Source organism: Sminthopsis crassicaudata, chromosome 1 (genome assembly GCF_048593235.1).
Source record: "Sminthopsis crassicaudata isolate SCR6 chromosome 1, ASM4859323v1, whole genome shotgun sequence".
Taxonomy (NCBI): Eukaryota; Metazoa; Chordata; class Mammalia; order Dasyuromorphia; family Dasyuridae; genus Sminthopsis; species Sminthopsis crassicaudata.
In genome coordinates, this window is record NC_133617.1 from 327,027,259 (window position 1) to 327,051,584 (window position 24,326).

At 33.1% G+C, this 24,326-nt stretch overlaps 1 protein-coding gene across 1 annotated transcript in view; it reads right to left on the minus strand.

Moving 5' to 3' along the window:
• Positions 1–24,326, minus strand: part of FBXL7 (F-box and leucine rich repeat protein 7) — a 452,801-nt gene that overhangs the window by 92,927 nt on the left and 335,548 nt on the right. The window lies entirely within an intron of this gene.

A 24,326-nucleotide genomic window follows, 5' to 3' on the forward strand; every position in this document is an offset into this window, starting at 1 on the left:
GAGAGACAAAGAAAGAGACAGAGAGAGACAGAGACAGAGACAGAGAGAGAGACAGAGACAAAGAGACATACAGAGAGAGAGACAGAGAGAAAGAGAGAGACACAGAGAGAGACACACACACAAAGAAAGAGACAGAGACAGACAGAGACAGAGATAGACAGAGACAGAGAGAGACACATACAAAGAAAGAGACAGAGAGAGAGAGACAGAGACAGAGAGAGAGACAGAGAGAGAGAGACAGAGACAGAGAGAGAGACAGAGAGAGAGAGAGAGAGAGAGAGAGAGAGAGAGAGAGAGAGAGAGAGAGAGAGAAAGAGAGAGAGAGAGAGAGAAGAGAGAGAGAGAGAGAGAGAGAGAGAGAGAGAGAGAGAGAGAGAGAGAGAGAGAGAGGCAGAGACAGAAATAGAGACACACATACACACACACACACAGACTATATGTTCATACTAACCATCTTTCCCCTTGGGATGATTGTGATTTTCCCTGTTTCTACCATATATCAAATGCTGACTTCCCACCATCTTGTAGACTAGATTTTTGATTCTTTGATGTACTTTTCCCAGGTCAATGAGCTTTAGTTATTTCTCCTCTTCCCCTTTTTCTCTTTCATAAATTGGTATCTCAAAATATGTCTCAGGATTCTCTCCCATCTTCTATTTCTGTGCCTTTGCATTGCCAATATATATTCCCCATGACTGTCTATAGTCTCGTTTCATCTCTTCTTGAAATTCTTGGTTTTCATCAAAACTCAGCCTGAGTATTACTTTAAAAATGATATTTATTGATCCTCTTAGCCACTAACACCTTCCTCCTCCATTCACCTTGTAATGAATTTTGCATATATTATATGTATACATATCATCTCTCCCAGAGGAAATAAGCTTCTTTGGAGCAGGGATTATTTTCTTTTTGTTTTTGAATCCTCAGCAACTAGCACAAAGCCAGGCATATAGTAGGATAGAGACATTGATAGGGTTAGGGAATGGACCAGTGATTTTACTGGTGTAAAGAACTTCCAAGTAAAGAAACTCCCTGTATCAAGGTAGGGTAATATCTTCCTTGCAATTTATTATCTTAAAGAGTTTGTTACAGAACTAATATCTTAAGTTACTTGCCTAAGGTCCCACAGCTGGAATGTATCTGAGTCAGGCTTCAGAGCCAGGACTCTACCCATCATGCCATACTGCCTCTATTTAATAAATGTTTGATGATTGATTAAGATAGTCACTGTATATTTAACACTATTGTCTTTTGAATGGCAACCAGAGCTTCTTTCTGGCTTGGATTGTATCAATCCAGTGACTCCTAATATATAGGCTATTATGTATTAGGATTCCATGGACTTTAGTATCCTTCTCCTATAAAATAATGGAATTAGCCTAAATTTCCTCTATGGCCCCTTTCAGATCTAAATCTTGTGAACTTTGAATTAAATAAACAGTTAGTGCTTATGTACAAGGCACTATTCTAGGCACTGCAGCATTCAATAGAAAAACAAAGAAACATTATCTCGCCTAAAGGAGCTCATAATCTGGTGCTGCAGATAATATATACCTACAAATCATTATAATAAAAATTAAAATATAGTAAATATAATGAAAAAAAACTAAGCAAAAGTTCTATGAAAAATTCTTGAAAAGAAATTTATTTTTAAAAAGATCAAAGAAATAATTAGCAATTAGACATCTTAGATTTCTAAATTATTTCTGACAATATATGTAGTTTGAAATGAAATCGCTAAAAAATTCTAATAGCAAAGAATAGAAGAATGCTCAGAATTTCACAGTGCATTAACTGCAAGATTATTATAACCATAATGTAAAGTGGCTCTCAAGGTAGTTTTAAATTTGCAAACATCTGAAATATGAGTCAAAGCATTGAATTTAGAAGTACTTGGAAAGTATTATGGATTTAAGAAAAATAGAAAAGGGGAACTAAATTATTTAGAATCCACACTTCAATGAAGTTCATTAAGATTAACAGCCCTACAACAATGATTTCATTTTAAAATTTAAAGAGACTCTAGAAATTGATTATCAACTCAATTTCTGTAGCTGCCATCTTGAATTTGCTCTCCCAGAAGAAAGACCAATTTCAAGCAACAGCATTTGAAATATTAAAAGTTCTGGCTTTCTTTCATTTCAAACATCCTTCCAAGGATTCCATTCTTCCAAAATGATGTTTGAACCATCAATTAAGCCTTAAAGTTCCTAAAGAAATAAAAGACAGTTTCTTCTACATTTTGGATATCAGTCACGGCAAAGTCCCATAGTTACTTTATCTGCTTTGGAAAGCTTCATTTTGGATTTAAACATTTTCTTTGGTCAAATAAGTACATAAAATTAACAGAAAACAATCATAAAGAATCAAAATGTTTTGTGACTATGATTTTTTTTTCTTAAGCACATCAATAATTTTAAGTAATATTTCTGAGTATATATATTTTGGGTATTGTATCAGGGAAGCATCCTTTTTAAGATACTGAAATTGATATCTTTAAACATAATTTTATTCTACTATTGAGCTAGCAGTTGATATTGGAAGTGAAGAATTGGAAATTCTGAATTTTGCTCTAAACCAAAGGGATGAAAAAAATTAAAATGACACAAACTAAAACTGGGCTGAAGAGAGATTCTGGGGCTGTAAATAGATGAGAAGATTTTGATGTCATCCTCCCTAAGAAATGACTTATTTAACCTATGGCTGTTTAGAACATTCTTTCCCTTTTTTTCAATAATTTACTATTATATATTATGAATATTTAGTTCTGCATTTACTGCTGCTGACTATTTAATAATGCATTATCATTTTTTTTTGCCTATGGCAGATCCATTTTAGTGTGAAGTTTAGCAAAACTAAATCGTTTTGTTATAATACTCAACTAATAACAAGGGGACATCTTAATCAAGACATTTCCTTTTCTATTATCTTTTCAACAGTTTTGTAATGTACCATGTCCTATCCAGTTCTGTCCAGCCTTCTCATCCTTTTCTCTTCTTTTCTTTCCCCATAGCTATCAGGAAACCTAGATTATAGTTTTATATAGTTTTAGCTTTGCCACTAATTATCTTTGTAACCAAGTCACTTTATTTTTCTGATCCTGAGGGGTTTTTTATCTGTAAAAGGGAAGTAGATGATCTCTTTTTTAGGCCTAATCTTAGGATCAAGTTTTCCAAAGGAAGAATTTATACCTCACATTTTTCTATTAGGTTAAAGATGGGTCGCAATCACATAATTTCCTTTTCAAATTCTCATCTCATTTTAACTTTACTCTTTTGAATACCCTCATTCCATTCCAATGTAATATTAACTGAAATGGCTATCTTGAATATCCTAATATCCTTTCCTATTCAAGGGATAGGTAATAAACCTAGGGAGCTGTACAAGTTAGTGCCAAATGCTACTGCTGCAGGCTTTTAGAAAAGGTCAAATTGAAAAAAAAAAAGTTACTGCAGTATGCTTGGAGCCACTTTAAATATAGCTTTCCTTAAAATGGATTTCTAGTGGGTAGCAGCTCTAGAAGAGAAGTAAGCCTCCCTTAAGCGGCTAAGTGGAAGCAGACCTGCTGCTTAAACAGCAGAGGTAATACTTCCCTTCTTTGGCACTTCAACCGATTTATAAGATTGAATCAAAATAAAAGGCCAATCTGTATCTAATTAAAAGTTCCTACTGGCTATGGGTATTAATTTTTTGGCTACCCAAACAGCAGAGGCTCAATTGATTTTTTGCCCCTCTCTGTCTATCTCCCTCCAGAATTGAATTATCCCAGTTGGGAAGGGTGTCTCCTGGCTGTAGCTGACAACATTCTATCCATCAAAGAGATAAAACAGGTATCTTTTAAGCAAATGTCAATTTCCTCAAGCAATAGTTACTAAACTTTGCAGATCAACTTTTTTTTTGAGAACAAATAATTGTTTATCCCTGGTGTGCAGAGTTCTCTATTGAGTTCCACTCGTCTGGCACCTTTGAGGAGCTAAAAATGACTGACATTTTCAAACTCAAATTAAGTAATGGCATGTGTTGAAATGGTACCTCATTTCGAGGGCATTTGCCAATAATTGAGAATTTTCAGAAATAGTTCTACTTATTTTAAACTTTCCTTTGCCTATACTCTAAACATGTATGATTTTAATAGACCTTTCCAAAAATAAGTATATTTTGTATATACAACTATTAGATTTTCCTCTATACATAGATGCATGAATTAATGAATATGTGAATATTCCATTTCCAATTATCTGTCTTATATGATACTTATCTATGAACACATTGCTTCCCCTTACTCATCTTCCTAAGGGAGGAAGTAAGTTTTATTTTTATCTTACTAGCCCTTTGTACCCAGTAGGCATTTAATAAATGTTCATTTAATTAAACTCCATCTGATCATAAAGAACAAATTCATCTTTAGGAAAGGATTTTAACATAAATAGAGACAGGATCTTAGAAAAAAATAGATGCCTACTAAACCTAAAACACATTAAACATATTTGAAATATTTGTATTTTTTGATCCAGTGGATAGTCACAGAATTTATAAAGGGGGAATAAGGAGTTATTTACTGAAAAGGTTATAAGAAGCCATATTTTTATTAAACTGTGATTAATATGATTATTCAAGGTTTATAAAATAAACAACCTAAGGAGAAAGATGATGTCTGCTCTTTTTCTAAGGAACACCATTTTATTTATTTATTCTCAAATACATCTTTTCAATGGTCATGGCCAAATAGCAAAGCACAATGAAGTCTATGTTCAATCTAAAAGAATTTATGAAATGGGAAGGGCCAATGCACTCTGTAATTTGACCAATATCACCATGACCCTCTTCCCACAAGGTTTGCTTTAATGGTGGTTGAAATGTGTGTTCAGTAATATGTTCTCCTCTTTAGATTCTTAGAACTGGTTAAGGGTTTGTTTGTTTAGATATTGGAATATCATTTAAAAATGAATAATCAGAAAAAAATAGGTATGTCTATCATCCTATGAAAATAGTCAGAAATCACTGATGGAAAGGCTATATGCTCTACTGACATTTCCTCCATGCTAAGAAATTTCAAAAGAGGGCTCCATCATATTGAGAGGAGTCAAGCAAAATGAAGACATGAATGGGTTACTGAAAGAAGTACTGCATAAGAGGTATTACATATCCATTGAAGTGTCAGTGCTTTGACTTCTAAATGTTCTTAAGTTAATCTGGTTTGTTTGTTTTTAATTGTTTTATATTCTTCACAACACATATTGGATACTCAATAAATGTTGATGAATTTGTCAATTTTATGGATTCTAAAGCTATGAAGATACCATTGCAACCAAGGGGAAACTACAAATATACCTCAAATGCCTATAACAAACACAGTGATAGTGGATAACTCTTAGAGAAGACCTTTGGCATCTATGGGTGATAGATATATTTTAGAAATTTTTTGCATAAATCCTTCAATATTATATTCAGGAAAAAAGAGGGAGAGGCATTGGTGGTAGAGAGAAGCATTTGTGTCCTTCTTCTCCATGGGATTTATTTTTCTTTGCCAGGAGACAGCCTGCAAGGAACACAAGATTTGGAAACAGAAGAAATGGATTTGAATCCTGGGCATGTTATTCACTGCCTGGGTGAACTTGAGAAAAGTCATTTCACTATATTGAGATTAATTTTAATCACTTGCAAAATGAAAAATATGCACTCAGTTTCTTTATGCTCTGGGATCTGATAATCCTACTCTTAGGAAAGGAACTGAGATTAGTTGGGGAGGAATTGGTTAAATTAGAGATGCTTATCTTTGTTCAAGTTATTTTCATTCATTTAAAACATAGTTATGAAATATTACTTGCAAAACATTGTGATCAGTATAGGATTCGAATGAAGGCTGGCAGGTGCATCCTTCCAAATTAATTCTGTATATGGGCGATCTAAAGACAGTATGTCATAAATAAAATAAGCTGGTCTTCAGAAGTGTGCTCACTGAGGATAGAGCTCTGGACAAACGCAGGACCAAGATGAAATTTTGCTCTAGCAGGCTCCTATTTTCTTTGTTTGAAACAGCTCTTTCTTGCTTCCTTTTCATCTTTTGTCCTTCAAGTCAAAGTCCTGATTTTGCCTTCTCAGAGTTCAGAGTTGCAGCCTCTACAAGACAGAAACTTATCTTGCCATATCAAAAGAGACTTTTGTTTCCTTTCTTTCCACTCCAATAAAAACTCCTAATCAGTAAGTATAGCTAATATTTGCTATGCTTAGTTCTGATAATTTTCCAATTGTCAGTTCTTAAAACTTAGTTAAATTGTGCAAGTTTTTGAGAACTCAAGACATAGGAATCAATTATTTTTTTTATGGGGGGATGTGTATACACATATATGTGTATGCATGAGTATACACACACACACACACACATATATATATATTTATAGGGTATGTATGTAACTAGGTATATGTATATTAATATACTATTTTTTCTTATTTTGAAATGCTTTCCCATAACCTCAAGTAATGATTTGCTAAGGAATATATTTACTGAACTTAATAGCTAAACCCCATTTTCTGCCCTCAACGTTTAAATTACCAGAGTTACTATCTGGGGACAGTTTGAATGGGCACACAGCGCTGCAAATATTTTATTGTTCAGTCATTTCAGTCACATATGATTTTTTGTGATTCCATTTGGTTTTTTTATTTTTTGGGTAAAGATACTACAGTGGCTTGCCATTTCCTTATCCAGATCCTTTTACAGATTAAAAAATTGAGGCAAAAAGGATTAAGTGACTTGCTCAGGGTCACACTGCTTAGGCAATATCCAAGGTTGGATTTAAATTCAGGTCTTTCTGACTCTGAGCCTGTCGCTCTATTCACTGCATCACCTAGTTGTCTCATTTCAAATATATAAAACCTTTAAATAACAATGTAGAGAATTTCTGTACAATTTCCCAAATTCCCTATCTGTATATATATATATATATATATATATATACATATATATATATATATATATATATATATATATATACATATATATATATATATATGTAAATGGATGCAACAGTAATGTAAGAGGAAATGAAAGAGTGGGAGATATTCTCGAATCTGTACTTGCAGGTTTGGATTTATTTCCATTGATAAAGCAAGATAATTACCTTCAAATAGTGAAATTCTAAATTTTTTCCAATTGGCTTCAAAGCAAACATTTTTAAAGTTCCTTCCAATTATCCTTGGATTTCTTAAGTTCAGACAACAATAATTGTTTCCACTAATAACAGATGCATATATAAATATAGATATATGTATTCACACATATAAATGCATATACATGTATAAATATACACATCTGTCTGTCTCCCTTATGAAAGAAGGTATATCCCACTCAAGTTTTTTCTTAGATAAGTAGTCCGACATTATTATCCATATTTTTAATCTTGCATTTTTGATTCTACCCTTTTAGCCTCTCCCTTACCCCCAAAAAGTTTCTTTATTTTTTAAGCTGATTCAATCCTATTTATTTTCACATATTTGTCAGCAATCCATTTTGTTTCTTCATACACTGCCTCTCTTAGTTTAGGTTCATATCACCCCTAGTCTGAATTATTTTAAAAACCTTCCAATTCAGTCTCTCTGCCTCTATTCTAGTTGAATTGTCCTTCAAGTTGTTCCATGTATCCAATAATCCAACTCTTTGTTTCTTATCCTCTTTACCTCTACATCAAAAAATTCCTAGCTTCCTTCCAAGTCCAGCTGTCCCTCCTCTTTTTGAAGCACTCCCCAATCCTCTCCTCTTTCTCTCACTCTGTATCTGTGTCTGTCTGTCTTTGTCTCTTTGTGTATCTCTCTCTCTGACTCCTTCTCTTATTGTATATATACTTTTTAAGCTTATGTATGTGCAGGATGGCTTTCCTCAGAGAAAGGCATATTCATTGATATCAGGAACTATCTTATTTTTGCTTTTATGTTCAACCTCTAGTAGAGAATCTTATACATAGTTGGTATTTAATAAATATTTATTTAATTTGATAAATGCATTCCCATACATATTAAATATCTTATAGTATATCCTAGGTACAATATATATGTGCAGAACCGAATTTTGTTGTTGTTGTTGTTGCAAAGGAAGAATTGGATTCGGAACGTAAAAATAACCTGGGGAGAAAAACAAAAAATGCTCACAGTTTACACTCATTTCCCAGTGTTCCTTTTCTGGATGTAACTGATTCTGTCCATCATTGATCAATTGGAATTGGATTAGCTCTTCTCTATGTGGAAGATATCCTATCCACTTCCATCAGAATACATCCTTATATAGTATTGTTGTTGAAGTGTATAATGATCTCCTAGTTCTGCTCGTTTCACTCAGCACCAGTTGATTTAAGTCTCTCCAAGCCTCTCTATATTCATCCTGCTGGTCATTTCTTACAGAACAATAATACTCCATAATATTCATATACCATAATTTACCCAATCATTCTCCAATTGATGGACATCCATTCATCTTTCAGTTTCTAGCCACTATGAAAAGGGCTGCCACAAATATTTTGGCACATGCAGGTCCCTTTCCCTTCTTTAGTATTTCCTTGGGATATAAGCCCAGTAGTAGCACTGCTGGATCAAAGGGTATGCACATTTTGATAACTTTTTGGGCATAGTTCCACATTGCTCTCCAGAATGGCTGGATTCTTTCACAACTCCACCAACAATGCATCAGTGTCCCAGTTTTCTCACATCCCCTCCAACATTCATCATTATTTGTTCCTGTCATCTTAGCCAATCTGACAGCTGTGTAATGATATCTCAGAGTTGTCTTAATTTGAATTTCTCTGATCAGTAGTGATTTGGAACACTCTTTCATATGAGTGGAAATAGTTTCAATTTCATCATCTGAAAATTGTCTGTTCATATCCTTTGACCATTTATCATTTGGAGAATGGCTTGATTTCTTATAAATTAAAGTTAATTCTCTGTATATTTTGGAGATGAGGCCTTTATCAGAACCTTTAGCTGTAAAAATGTTTTCCCAATTTGTTACTTCCCTTCTAATCTTGTTTGCATTAGTTTTGTTTGTGGAAAAACTTTTTAATTTGGTGTAATCAAAATGTTCTATTTTGTGATCAATAATGGTCTCTAGTTCTCCTCTGGTCACATATTCCTTCCTCCTCCACAAGTCTGAGAGGTAAACCATCCCATGTTCCTCTAATCTATTTATGATTTCGTTCTTTATGCCTAAATCTTGGACCCATTTTGATATTATCTTAGTATGTGAGGTGTTAAGTGTGGGTCCATGCCTAGTTTCTGCCATACTAATTTCCAGTTTTCCCAGCAGTTTTTGTCAAATAATGAATTCTTATCCCAAAATTTGGGATCTTTGGGTTTGTCAAATACTACATTGCTATTTTTATTCACTATCTTGCCCTGTGAACCTAACCTATGCCACTGATCAACTAGTCTAAGATATTTAATATGTCTGGGAATGCCTGCCATCTAGGGGAGTGGGTGGAGGGAAGGAGGGGAAAATTTGGAACAGAAAGGAATACAAGGGATAAAGTTGTAAAAAAAAAATGTTGTAAAAAAATTACCTATGCATATGTACTGTCAAAAATGTTATAATTATAAAATTAATTAAAAAATTGATAAATGGAGCCATAGAAAGGCTGTTCATAGCTAATGTTGCATCCAGGATATGAATTCAAGTTTTCTTCCTCCAACATCAGAGCTCTCTGCATTCTATCACATTGAAGTAGCAATTAGAGTTACGGATTATGTTGCTCTGAGCAAGTCTCATAATCTCCCTAATATTGGCAGTTTCTACATCTGTAAAACAGATATAGATAATAATAGCACCTACTTCACTGGATAAAATGTAATTTAAATGATAATGTACGTGATTATTATTATTTGATTAATATTGTTTTTATATTTGCCACGAATGTTATGATTGTTTTTAAATGAAGTTCAGTTCTGTTAACTGAAGACTGTAAGAAGTGACTTCCTTTCAGGCCCAAAGATGAGAAACTCATTGATACATTAATTATAAATTAATAAATTATTATTTATCTGGAGAACAAGGAATGTCAGTAGAAGGGGTACAGACTCTGGATTCAAGTCCAACCTGGGGGAGCATTGGGCAATGCTGGGAAGCATTAGGGGAATAAGCATTACTGGTCATGCACCTGGGAAATACACAGTCATATCCTAGCATAAAACTGATGCCCGTAGCCTCAACATTATGGTGCTCTTCCTGTCAGAATGAGAATAGCCGCAGACTCCTAAAATATCATATTAAAATATACTGGCAAAGTCTAAAAGCCATAAAGGAAAGAAAAGAATACAATTTTTGTTTTGGTTTGGTTTTTGGCCTTCAAAAATTGTACTACTCACGCTTGTCTGATTTCAATATTAAGGTTTGGAAACTAGCTCTGAGAGATCCAATACTAGTTCTGGCTAGAGTCTATAATTCCAAAAATCCAGTTCTGAGACTCAAAGCTGTTAAAAAGACATCTTATACTCCCTTTCTAACATGATTTCTAGGCTTCTTCTTCTTCTTTTTTTTTTTTTTTTAGTAGTCCTGATATCTTCATACAAAAAGAAACCAATAGGAAGTTATTAGACAATAAATGTTAGCAGAGGGAGGTCCTAATAAACTTTATTTTAAACTTGGGACACCAATATTTCCCTGGAATTATCATTTCTGGGTTTCCATTTGAATATGCTTGTCTGAGATGTCAAGTCCAACTAAAAATAAATGGTCTCGTTAAAACAATTTTAATCTACCCAGAATTGAACTGTATCCTGTGGTTAGCTGTTTTCAATTGTGATTTGGAACTCAAATGAAGTAGATTTGTAGTAGTTGTATTTTTTTAAATTTTGACTTGACATTATGTCTGCACTGATCACAGAAATATGTTCTAGTCAGGTCTTTAAAATAAAAAAAAATACAGTGCCTGACATATAGTAGGCACTTAATAAGGACTAATTGATTGATACTGTGATGCTAAGTTTTTTTTCTAGGGTGGCACAACTAATATTTGTCAGAGAGAGGTCTTGAACCAAGTCTTCCTAACTACGAAATAAGCCTTCTTTAGTATGCTCACGTTCTGTGTTATTCAAACAATACTTTAAAACTAAAATTAATGCAATCAATAAATGAAAGGAGTAATTATTTATTTGCTTGCAAAAATTACTTTAACTTTACAAGAGAATTTATTACAGGCCTGAAGGTGGTCTTTCTTCATGATTAAAAATATATTTTAATTTAAAAGATTGATTTTTTTCCTGATACAAATCTATAATATAACTCAAGGTACTCTTTATATATCAATCTTCTTCGATGATTTCTCCTTAGAAAATTTTCCTCAATGCTAAAAATCCATCTTTTCTCTTGCTGAAATACTTTTCTTGTTTACCTATTTGAAGCTCCAGCTCAGGTTGGAGCTTTGTGGTGAACTATATCCCAAGAAATTGGGCTTTTTTTTTTTTACTTGCTCAGGAAGTGCTAATGAGAGGAGACTATAGGGATTGGTGGCAAGTGCTATGAACAGGGGGCCAGAGGTGGTTATTAGTGCTAAGCTGTTTCAGAAACTGCAGGAGAAGGGTAGTAGCAACTAAATAAGAAATGTGAAATGTGAAAGACTCAGGAAAGCACAAAAGAATACCTAAAGTATCTTTAGAGTAAGTTTCAAATAAACAAATGAGATAATTATTTATCAAAAGGCATGTACGGATTTAGCTAATAGTCAATAGTCACTATTAATAAACATCACTGTGCTTGCATTTCAGGAGATTCCCTTTCCACCCACCCAACCTCCCCCTGCACAAATTTATCAGAAGCTAAAACACACCTTTCTACTGATATAGTAGTTTAGCATTTTGGAATGAAAAGTTGGGCAAAGGGTAATTTTGGAAAAATTATAATTTCATAAATTTTTTTTTCTGCTTTGGTCTAACCATTTAAATCATATCTTCCAAATCTAGATTAAAAGGTAAAAGGTCAGTTGATAATTGAAGAAGATCTTCATATTTCCAAATAGTTTAATGATTGATACTAATTAGAAAAAAAATTTTCTTAAGTTCTTCATTTCCATGTAAATGACTGGGTTTGTTATACATTTGATAGATGAGAAAAGGAGGATAATGGAAAAACTAGAATTGTCTTAGAACTAAGGTTTTCTTGTTCCTTACTTCCCCATTATTGGGATTTGGCTTGGGGTTGGTATGAGGATTTTTAACAATTTACTAAATGTTTATGTAAGAATGTAGGGGGACTTCCTTATTGGTTTGATACCATTATATCATGGGGAATGAATACACTTTGCTCATAAGGCTCAACTAAACCAATTTTAAGTGAGGGATGAGAATGGGCAGGGAGATATTTCAGGGCATTCCTTTTTGTTATAGTTTTGATATCACAGGGAGCAGCACATTTTAAGGATCCAGGATGCATAGCTCATGATCTCACTCCAGTAATTTTAGCTAGTTAAGGTTATTTAATAAACTTGGGAAACATCCAGAATGAGCTGGGTGGAATACATTTAGAAGCACTTCTGAATGTCTTCATCCTCATATTTTGCTCCTTAATTTACATAAACACATTTATGTAAATACATCTGAGAATGACTTTTTGGGAGTATATAATTTGAAGACAGAAGTGTAAAAGGAGGTGGGTATGAATAACAAACTTATGTAAAGGGAGAAGGGGGCAGAGAAGGGGAAGTAGGCAATCAGGGATTTAGAGTGAAGACTCTGAACTCAGGGCACCTAAGGAGCTTAGGAGTTCATAACTCAATGTAAGAAATCAGTGACATTTACATTATAATAAAGGATCTATGGCTGAATTCCTTGGAGAAAGTGATTATTGAGAAATACTGAGAAATATCAATAATGTCCCAAATTTGGGCAATCTTTAAATCTATTCATATATATATCCATTTATATTATATTATAAATATATATATATATATCCATTTATATTATATTATAAATATATATATATATATATGTATATCCATTTATATGTCCTTATCTATTCAGAGCTGAAAGAGACTTTAAAGGTCATGTAGTTTGATAACCTCATTTCACAAATGAAGAGACTGAGGTCCAGAACTAAGGTCCAGAATTGACTTAGCAAAGGGTCAGATAACTAGTAAAACCAGTCATTTCAGAAGTGGGATTTAAATTTACGCCTTCCTGACTCAATTTTGGCATTCTAATCCCTTAAGTGGATGGCAGAAGAATATAGATTTATTACTTCTTTTTCACAAGCTTCACTTCTTGGACTGTACCCTATCGAAAGCATGGGCCCGGAAAAGGTCATCACAATGAAACTCATCATCTTGCTGGATTGTGGCAGCTTTGGTAGTCATAGCTCATTAGTACCATCCTTACCTGCTGCCCTCTGCCCCTTGAAAGCTGATCAAAGAACTCCTCCCAAAGCCTTCTTTTTAAAAGAGCTCCCAGGTCAGCCAATTCTTCACTGCCCAGCAGCTGCAGCCTTTGGACTGGACTTCACCATGCCCTCAGGTAACCTCAGGTAACCTTAAGACTCTCTCCACTGCTTTCTTTTTTCTTCTGTATGTTTTCTTCTCTGAGTGCAGAGCTATCTTTCTATTTATTATTTGTATCCCCAGGGCATAGAAAGTACCTGGCACAGTCATTCAATAATCAATAAATATCAAGCATCTACTTTGTGCGGGGCATTGTGCCAAGCCCTAAGGACACAAAAAGAGGCAAAATTCGACAAAAGCCTATTTATTGATCGAAAAAAATAATACTTTTTCCAACAAATAAAAAAAAAATCTCATTTGAAAAAAAAGTGATAATAGGGAATTACTTTATTTTCTGTTTTAGGGCAATAGTGTATATACATGACTTTTTCTGCTAAAATATTTTAATAAATCATTAACAATTAACATTAATTCTAATAATTATTTAATAAAATAATTTAATAATAATAATTTACATTACTACTGTATGCTGGGCCCTAAGCTAAATTTTTTTATAAATAATAACTCATTTTACCTTCATATAACCCTGAGAGGTAGGTGCTATCATTATACCTCATTACAGTTGAGAAAACTGACAAACAGAAATATAGTGATTTATTCCAGCATCATACAAGAAATTAGTGTCCTATATTTGATTTAGATCCAGTATTTTCTGACTCTAGGCTCAGCACTTTATCCACTGTATTATCTAAATACCCTTCTTATCTTATGTTTTTACCTATTACAAATATCCACACAGAAAGGAAAAAAACTGACCAAAATTCTAGGAATGAAAGCTTTTGGGGAATGAGGTGATTGACAACTTAAAAGAAGTGGAAAAGTGATAATGTAATCAATGAATAAGAAGAAGAGGGGCAAAACAAAGTGATTTAGCAATTCAGAAACTTCCGCTCTCAGTAAGTTACCATTAAAGCAACTAGGATCTATCTAGGATAATAACAATTCTCCATACCAATAAAAAAATGAAAATATATAATATTTAAAGGTTCTCAATAACTTTATATCATCTCATTTCAAATTGGAAAGGTAAATACCACAAGTATTATTATCCCCAGTTTACAGGTTAGAAAAGTGAAGCTGAGAATGATGAAGTGATTCATTCTTAAAATATGTAGTTGATAATATCATAAATAGCAATTTAATCTTTATGTTCTAGGATCTGTCTAGTACTCTAAACATTAGTCACACTATCTCTATAATAACAATTTGAATCCATAATTTATTTTATCCATGCCTGAAAAGTATTATATTATCCTATTAAACGTTAAGAGCCCAATTTATTATTGTATTATGTATATGTAAGTTTACAAATATAAATATGCATTTACAGATGAATATACAAGATATATATATATATATATATATATATATATATATATATATATATATATATATATATATGTATATAATTACATCATTGCACATGCTAATGAAAAATAGCTCTTTATAGAACAGAATCTTTGACCAATTTTTTTTTTCAAATCCTTCACTGTGATACAGCAAGGTAAATTTTATGAGTTTCAAAAGCACTTATAATCACTCAAGATACAGCCATGCAGGAAAGTGCTTGGGTCCTTAAAAATCCTGCAAGTCTACTAAAATTCACATAGAATTTAATGAAAATTAAATGAGGATTCTCAACTTATAGATTGTGAAACATCTAATTTTAAATGTACTTCCCTGTTAAGGAAGGAATTAAAATCCTAAGCAAATGATCCCATAATTGCTTGAAGTCTAGGTTTGGCTTTATGGAGTAGACACCATTACTATCTTCATTCCATCCCTGATCCCAGCAAAACTATCTTTCCCACACTTCCTGAAATAGGCATTTTTATTCTGTTTGTCTCACAGTCTAAAATTCCACTAATTATAGATTCATTACAATTGCAAGCATTTCTATTTTTAAATGCCATTTTTTTTTTTAGATTTCACTTACCTCATCTTTAAAATGGGGCTATTAATTACCTAATTTCCTTAAGATGTGTGTGTATGTGTGTGTGTGTGTGTGTGTGTGTGTGTGTGTATGTGTGTGTGTATAGCCAATGAGCAAACTTCACTGAGAATTTTTTAAAAATATTCTACTTTATGCATAATGTTCATCATGAAAGCATTTTTTTTTTGAAGAAGAAACCTGATACATGCTAACACGAATGTTTGTTTCTAAAAACTATGGATCTTTCTTACAAAGCATGATATCAATAAATTTACTTCTTGTGAATATTTGAGTTGTTTTGAATAAAATTTTTATTCAAAATAATTAATTAGCATCAAAATCATGATCCTTTGTTGTGCTGCCTGAAGACACAAAACAAATAGGACTCATTATGTTATGTAAACAAAATCTCTGACCAAGTTGCTAAAGATAAATTAATCTTCACACTGGGATTAAAATCTTGTTTCTTAGTAATTTTACTTACTAATTTTGAAAATATCTTTCTTAGAGCATTATGGAAACAAATGACATAGAAATAATGAAATGTTTTTGGTGTGTGTAGACATGTCTATAATTCTATTTGCATTTATGTAGAATTCTATAAAGCATTCCCCGCCCCAGCTGAAATCCTGTGAGATTTTTTTAGGTGAGGAAAATGACTTATTATCAGAATAGTGATCTATTCACTCTCACTCATATTTAAATAGACTTGTAATCTTATTAATTTGGAAGTTTCCTACTAGGATGTGGGTCACAAAACATTGAAGCCTGTCCATTCTGTATTAATCTTGCCCATATTTTTCTTTAATTTCATCATGAATAGCCAATCTATAGTTGCAGAAACTTACTAGGATTTGAATCCAAGGCTTTTGATTACAAGTTTGGGGCAAAAATTAGTAGTGCTCTTGATAAAAAGCCAGTTCATGGAGAAAGAAAATGCAATCAAGTCTCTATCAATGGAGTTTTTTCTTCACTCATTTCATTCTTAGAGTGAATGCATGTTGTTGTCTACTCCTGACTCAATTTTCCATTTTATTTTCTTATTTTAAAATTGGCCAGATATTTTCTCTGAAGAGAACAGTCATAGCCATACTCTTGATATTCTCTTTCCTTAATCCTTTTATATTCCATTCAAACAATTTCCTTAATTGTCTTTCCTTAAGCATTAATTTCCACAATTACCAGAAAACAGTTTCAGTTTGGCTTGGCTATGCTGATTTGATGTACCAGAATGCTTGGGATGTTTTCCTGAGGTAGACAGCAGATTTACTTCTGGCTCCTTTTGCCCATTTCTGCTACTTTGAACTTTTTCTGACAAAGTTGTCCTCAAACTCAATATATGCATGGGTTTACTAAATCTAAGAGATGAATCATAAATTGCAGGATTCCATTCTCTCCTAACCTTGTTTCCTTTGTTGGAGAAGAAAGTCTTTTCTACAATGTCACCTACTTAGTCAATAAATTATAATCCATTAGCAAGTACTTTCTGTTTCCATGGTTAGGAACGATTGTAACAAATCAATCAAATGTTTTAAAACATAAATTTAAAACCTAATTCTTTTTGTATTCCCATGTCATTTTTTAATAGACTGTCTTGTCAAACTGAAAGGAGTTTTTATTAATGCAAAAAAGCATTAAGGGACAGTAGATACACGAATTGACTAGAAAAATGGAAATGATGACTGCTTTTAGTTTTCCCCAAATCATGGATTCTCAGAGGAGGCAAAAGAAATCTCAAAAAATCATCTACTCTACTACTATATTGTCTCCCTGCTATACAATTATAAATTTTCTAAACATTTTTCTGAATTTCATGAGTCTTTTTGAACCACAGTTTCTCTATGTGCATGAGGAGAACAAAAAATATAAAGCGCTCTCTCTGTCTCTTTATTCTTCTTATTATTACCACACATAACTGAAACTATAGATGGTTCTTTATTTGGAAAAAGCCTGAGAATCAGAGTGAATAGCTATCTGGTATAATACTGTGGATCCTGTTAACATTCAATACATACTAGATATCAGACTTAGATCCAGAAACCTCAGTACTTCTGTTAGTTGTTAGGTCAATATTACTTTCAATATTCCTGTCACATAAATGTGATAACTGTCATGTTTTCCTGTGGCCCAATAACAAAAGAAAGGATAGAAACACTTTGAGACCCATACAAGAAAAACATTCAAGCATAACAGTACTATTAGCTAAAAAAGTGGTAACCTTCACAAAAATATATTTCATTGTACAAGTTGCCAAATATCAGCCCCTCTGCAGAATAGTTATTAGTAATTTTTTGTTCAGGGGCATTTCCAGGAGAATAGATACTTAGTGAGTGGAAAATAACATACTTATAGTCTGACTGCTGAATTCTAGGGCAAAGAGAATCAATATTATTTAAGATGAAAAATAATTGTGCATGGTTTTCATTGTTAAATTTCTACCATATGTTATTTGGGTGATTCAGTATTAGGGAAAACATGGAAATAAAAAGAATAAATAGTATCAATGTTCTACTTCAAGGATTTGGTTCTGGAAATAGCGTTGAGAGGAAAGGATTTCCAATGCCTTAGTTTTCCAAGTTACAGTTTTCTTAGATATAAGAAACTTGGGTAAATGTGTCTACAACATATAGTGGTTTTGGGTATGTTACTAGACATTGATATCATGATAGCTCAATAATTTTTAGGGGAGGGAAGGCAAAAGAAATAGATGGAGAAAATGCTATGGTATGATAAAAGAAAATATGACAGATGAATATAATAATGAAATAATAGTATATGACAAGGTTAAACAAAACAAAACAAAAACAAAGATCCAGGGCAATTCTGGAGATAGAATGATTAATGTAAGGTCACTATCAATGTAAGGCTTTTTGAAAATTCACTCTTAAATAAGGGGTTTGACAATGTAATGCAACTCCATTAAAATATTTTAATATACCTGAATTTTACCAGACATACATTGGACTTTTCCTAGGATCTTTCAGTCTTTTTTCAATGAAAACAAAGTGATGTAACTAGCATAGTCTAATTTTAGACATCCTAATATTTTTATATCTGGGAAAAATATAATAAAAGGTCTGTTTATTGAAAGTGAATTATGCTAAATTGGATAGGAATTGATTCCACTTATATCACAGGGAGATATGGGGACACTTGCTTTGGAAAGTAATCTGGATTTTTAGGGGAAAGTTGCTTATATTTCTATAGATTTACAAGTGTCCAGAACTCAACTTGCATTCTCTTCTCTCTATAGATTTTCTGGTTTACTAGGGGAAACTGTTCAAGAAAAAAGAACCCTTGAATTTAAAGTCATGGGTGAACCATTTTTAGAAAATCAAAACATATTCTAACAGAGGAAGATAATAAATAAAGGGGATTTGGAAAGAACATGGCAGGTAGAGCAGTGGTGCTGTGTGAACAGGACCAAGAAGTGCTATGGAGGCCTGGGGGACTTGAGGATGAAGGGCAGAGTGAAAGCAGCATAGTGAGGAGATGAGTTGCTTGAAAGCTCTATCCCTATCTAAAGAAAACATATCCCCTCTCCCCCCCCCCCCCCAGCCTCATGTCAGTGATGTAACTGTGCAGGGCCAGATCCCTGAATTGTCAAGCAATAAACGTTTAAGTGCCTACTACATGACAAGCTATGTGCTAAGTGGGGGACACAAAAATAAATATACATATATATGTACACATAATTCACACACACACACACACAACATTCTTCAATTAAAATACTACTAATGTTTGCCTTATCTTGTTCCTTGATCTGGGTGCAGTACACTAGACACTTAGAAGACTGGGAACCAAAATTTCCCTCTAATTATTGTATTACATGTTTTTTGGTTCTATTTCTTTTCTTTTTCTTTTTGCTATTATTTTGCTTAATGCTGAAATGCCCCAGGCATGGACATTGATTCTTTTAGATCTTAGTTGATCTGTGCTAATTGGAATGAAGAAAAGTCTACAAGAAAAGTAGTTACTACCATGCTCTCCCCACAAATTCCCAAGAATCTGTAACTTATACCCTATATTCATGCCAACATTTTTCAAGGTATTCAAGTCTGAAAAGCAAGCACAGTTTGTCAAAAGCTATTATTCAATTTTGCACATTCAGAGTTATGGAAGAAGACTTGACAAATATTTTTAAACTTGGACTCTAAGTATTCCTTAAAAGGCAAAACCTACACAAGAAAAACTAAACACTGTGAAGGAATACTGGAATATTTTCCTTATTTTTCAGATGAGGAAACCCATACACTGAGAGATTAAATCACTTTGCTCATGTGTCTCAGGAAGAAATGATAGGTCTTCCTGATTCCAAATCCAGTGCACTATTTGCTGTATTACTCAGCTGCCCATTTCTATTTGTATTTTTATCCCTAGCACCTAGCATAGTGTCTGGCACAAAGTAAAAACTTAAAACAGTTGCTGATTAACTATGCAATACATGAAATTTCGGAAGATCTAAAACTAAAATCCTGTGGATTTCAATTATAAAATTACTTTCAATCTTAGATCATATTCCCAAATATGATTAGCAATGCATACTTATTCAGAGAAAATATTTTTCTCCTTATAATTAATAATCAAATGGTATAACTTGGATCATTCAGTCAAAACAATGACTGTAGCAGCATTTTAGGAATGTACTTATCCCATGCAGACAGTCCAGACTCTGTCTACTGATTCAAGTGACAAATCACAGAAAACCTTTTAAGCTGAGAAAATGAAGTTTTCAGAAATTGTAGTTTTGTTGGAAAGCTGAAATTATTAAAATCTCTCAACAACAGCAGAGGGCGCCTCTATACAACCAGTAAAATCAAAATGAAGGCCATCCTTGATATTCAAGACGGTGTTCTAAGAAGGCAGTCCACCTGATAAAGCAGTACTTTTCAAGCTGGCATGAAATATTTAAAGACTGACTGCATTTGGAAAACTTCCAGTGAAAATGATTCATATTTATTTAAAGTATCCATTTACATATATGTCCCTTTTTGTGAGTTTTTGGATATGAATAATCAGCATTAAAAATATGTAACTAATAGAAACAATAAAATTTACATTTCTCTAGGGCTCTAATGTTTACAAAGTGCTTTTCTCACAACAACCCTATGATTTCTTTCCTTAAATGAGTTCCTACTAATCTCAGAGCTTTTCTCAACTCTACAACTACCTTCACACAAAGGAAACTTTACCTTGAAAACTGATACCCCAACTCCTATCATTTCTCAATTCCTTACTCTATTTACTTTCCATTCCTTACTCATTCACTCCACTTCAATTAAACATATAACTTTCCATTATCTACATATGTTTCATATTTATGAACTCTGAAATTCCTTTATCTAATCTTAATCTTGTATCACTTCACTTTTCCCTATATTGTGCTTTATAATCTTTAACTCTCCACCAGTTCTTCCCCAAGCTGTAATTGTCTATACCCTTCTCTCTTTGACCTCTTGATGATTCTGTTCAAATTAATACTCCCTCATTTATTACTTTTGTCCTTATTTGCATGCTGCTGAACAAAACTGGGGAAAATCATTAAATTATACTTAGTAGTTTCTCTCTCTCTCTCTCTCTCTCTCTCTCTCTCTCCTCTTCCTCCTCTGTTTGTCTCTTTGTCTCTGTCTGTCACACACACCCACCCACACACACCCACTTCATTTTCCATATTATTGGCTTCTTCCAGTCAGACATGGTGTCCTGAGTGTCTCACCCATATTAAAAACAAACAAACAAAAACAAAAAATCTTTATTTGCCGATTATTTCCACGATCATCCTCTATCTCTGCTTCCTTTTCCAGTTACACTCCTTGAGAAATATATCTTTACTAGGTATCACTATTTTTTCTTAATTTCTTTGTTGTTGCCAGTGTTCAGTCATTTCAAAAGTATTTGAATCTTCATGACCCCATTTGGGGTTTTCTTGGCAAAGATACTGGAGTGGTTTTCCATTTCCTTCTCTAGCTCATTTTTACATGAAGAAATTGAGACAAACAGAGATGTTGATTTGCCCATTGTCACAACAGTCAGTAAGTATCTGAATGGATTTGAACTCAGGTGTTCCTGATTCTAGGCTCAGTGCCTTATCCATTATTCCATCTAGCTGCCCAATGTTTGTCTTAAGCATCCAGTTGAAACTATGCTATGTTATAGCGGTCACTTAATTGCTAAATCTAATGGCCTTTTTACAAACATCACAACCTTCTTTTCTTCTCTATTGACTTTGATACTGCTGATCATATTCTCCTCCTGGATACTCTCTCATAATATTGCTCTCTCTTGAACATTTTTCTACTAATGGAATCATTTCTATTTAGTTTCCTTTGCTTCTTCCAGGTCATGGATACTAGCTTTGTCCTCCAAATTCCTTTCCTGAGTCTTCTCTTTTTCTTATATACTATTTTGTATTGTGATGTCATTAGTTCATAGGTTCATTATCATCTCTTTGCAGGTGATTTCTACCTCTGTATATACATTTCTACCAATAGTCTTATATGGGTCTTGAATTAAGTGTCAAACAGTAGGCATCCTGAACTTAATATATCTGTATAAATTAACTTGAACTCATTATGTTTCCCTCAAAACCCTTCCCTCTTCCTGAGGAAAGTCACTGTTTTTGGGGAAGTCACTGCCTTCTGGATTCCCAGGCACCAAGGCTTACAACCTCAGTATTACCTTTGGTTCCCCACTCTTGTTCACTATACATATCCAGTCTGATGCCAAATACTGCCGTTGGTACTTTTATATTTTACATACAATATTTTTTTTCTTTACTCATATAGCCACCATTCCAGTAGAGGATCTTATCATCTTTCACCTGGACTATTAAAAAAAAAAAAAAAAGAAATTGATGACTAGATTCAAGTTTGCTGGCTATTTCTTTTTGTGTTACATCTTTGGGAATATGTTGTTCCATTTCTTTCCGAAGTTTCAATGTTATTTTAATTTCCTTTCATTTATATTCTTTATATTTTAAAAGTATTGCTTAATGTCATTTGAAGATTTTTTTTTTTTTTGTCTTTTGGAATCATTAAATCTAACCATTTTGTCTTGAAGTTTGTTGCAATGTTTTGTTTTATTTTTCTGGTGGCAAACTGAAAATGTGTTTGATTGCTGGAACAATTAAGTACTTAATAAATGTTTTTCAATTGATTAATGCTTTTCTATATTCAGAAGTTCTGGGTGAAATTTTTTGTGTCATTTCTTGCAATATAGCGTGTAGGATTTTTGACTTGTGAAGATCTTCTGATTCTTTATTTGACTCTACACATCCTAATATTTTGCTTGGATAGAGATTGTTTTATTTTACTATGAATATTTTTTGTTCTCTTCTTCTAGATTGTTCTTTCTTTAGTATATTTGTATTTCCAAGCTGTTTTCATTCCTTTGGAGAGCCTTATTGTATGAATTAAAGTTTTTCTATTCTAATTATTTCTGTTGAAAGCCCATAAATTCTTCCATATATTACTTTTTAATTTACTTTAGGTTTCTAATTTCTTTCTAAAACTACAAGGAAATCTCTTCAAGAGATTTTATATTCTTTTGAGAATCCAGAGGGTCTTTCTATTTCATCAGAAAGAAGTATTGAAGAGAAGTTTTAGTAGGTGACCAGGTCGGGAAAATGACTAAGTATAAAATCTGAGTATAAAATGTGCCCTTCTCTACCTGTAAGAGGACTTCCCCTGATTCTTTTCCTCTTCAGTATTTTCTTTACTCCGTTTACTTGTGTGTGTGTGTGTGTGTGTGTGTGTGTGTGTGTGTGTGTGTGTGTGTGTACACATCTTATGTCACTCATTAAAATATGTGCTTCCTGAAATGGTATTTGAGTCTCCTGGGTTCAATGTAGTGGTTGGCACATAGTTAAGTGTTTAATAAATGTTTGTTAACTGACTACTATAAAGATAATTTGCCTCATTTTATAGATGAAGAAACCAAGCCTGGGGAATCAAGGGATCATAGATTTAAAATGGGAATAAGCCTTTCTTAAGCAATTAATAAACATTTAATTAATATCTACCACTATGTACTGGAGTACTATGCTTAGACACTGGCGATACAAATGCAAAAAACAAAAACAAAAACAAAAACAAAAACAAAAACAAAAACAAAAACAAAAAACTAGTCTCCTAGTCCTCAAGAGGCTAATGTTTTATAAACAAATAACTATATATTGATTCCTTTCAAATTAAACATGATGTAAATTAGGAACAGATTAAAGTTTGTAGGTTAAGATGAAGTTTTTTTTCTCAGTGTTACACAGCTAAGCTGGGACTCCAATGAAAGTCTTTTCATTTTGTGTTCCCTGCTATTTTTACAATTGCAGACTATATATATATGCTCACATTAGTTTCCTGAGATCCTGTCTCTCAATATCACATAATCCAGCAAAATTTAACAGGTTTCCACAGTATTGGTTTTTGTCTGTTTTTTTCAGTTGTGTCTCTTTGTGACCCCATGTGGGTCTTGGCCCAAGATATTGGAGTTATTTGCCATTTCCATCTATAACTTATTTTACAGATGAAGAAACTGAGGTAAAAAAGGGCTAAATGACCTGCCCATGTTATAAAGTGCAATATTCACGATCCATTCCATTTTACTGCTTATTACTGGAATGGGTTATTTAAGCCAAGGATTTTAAAGTTTAATAATCAAAAACAATGCATAAATTAATTTATCATTGTTCTCTTTGTAACTCTATTGTGAAGGACAATCAACTGTTAATTTAAATAAAGTATAATGGAGTTTACTAAGAACAAGTCATGCCAAATTAGCCTCATTTCCTTTTTTGATAGTTAGATTGTAATGCTCTAAAAAGTTGTAGAAACAGTTTATCTTGATTTCATCTAGGTATTTCATAGGCTTGTGGATTCCCTAGAGTTCAACTTTATCTTCACATGAAGTAACTGAAACCCCAA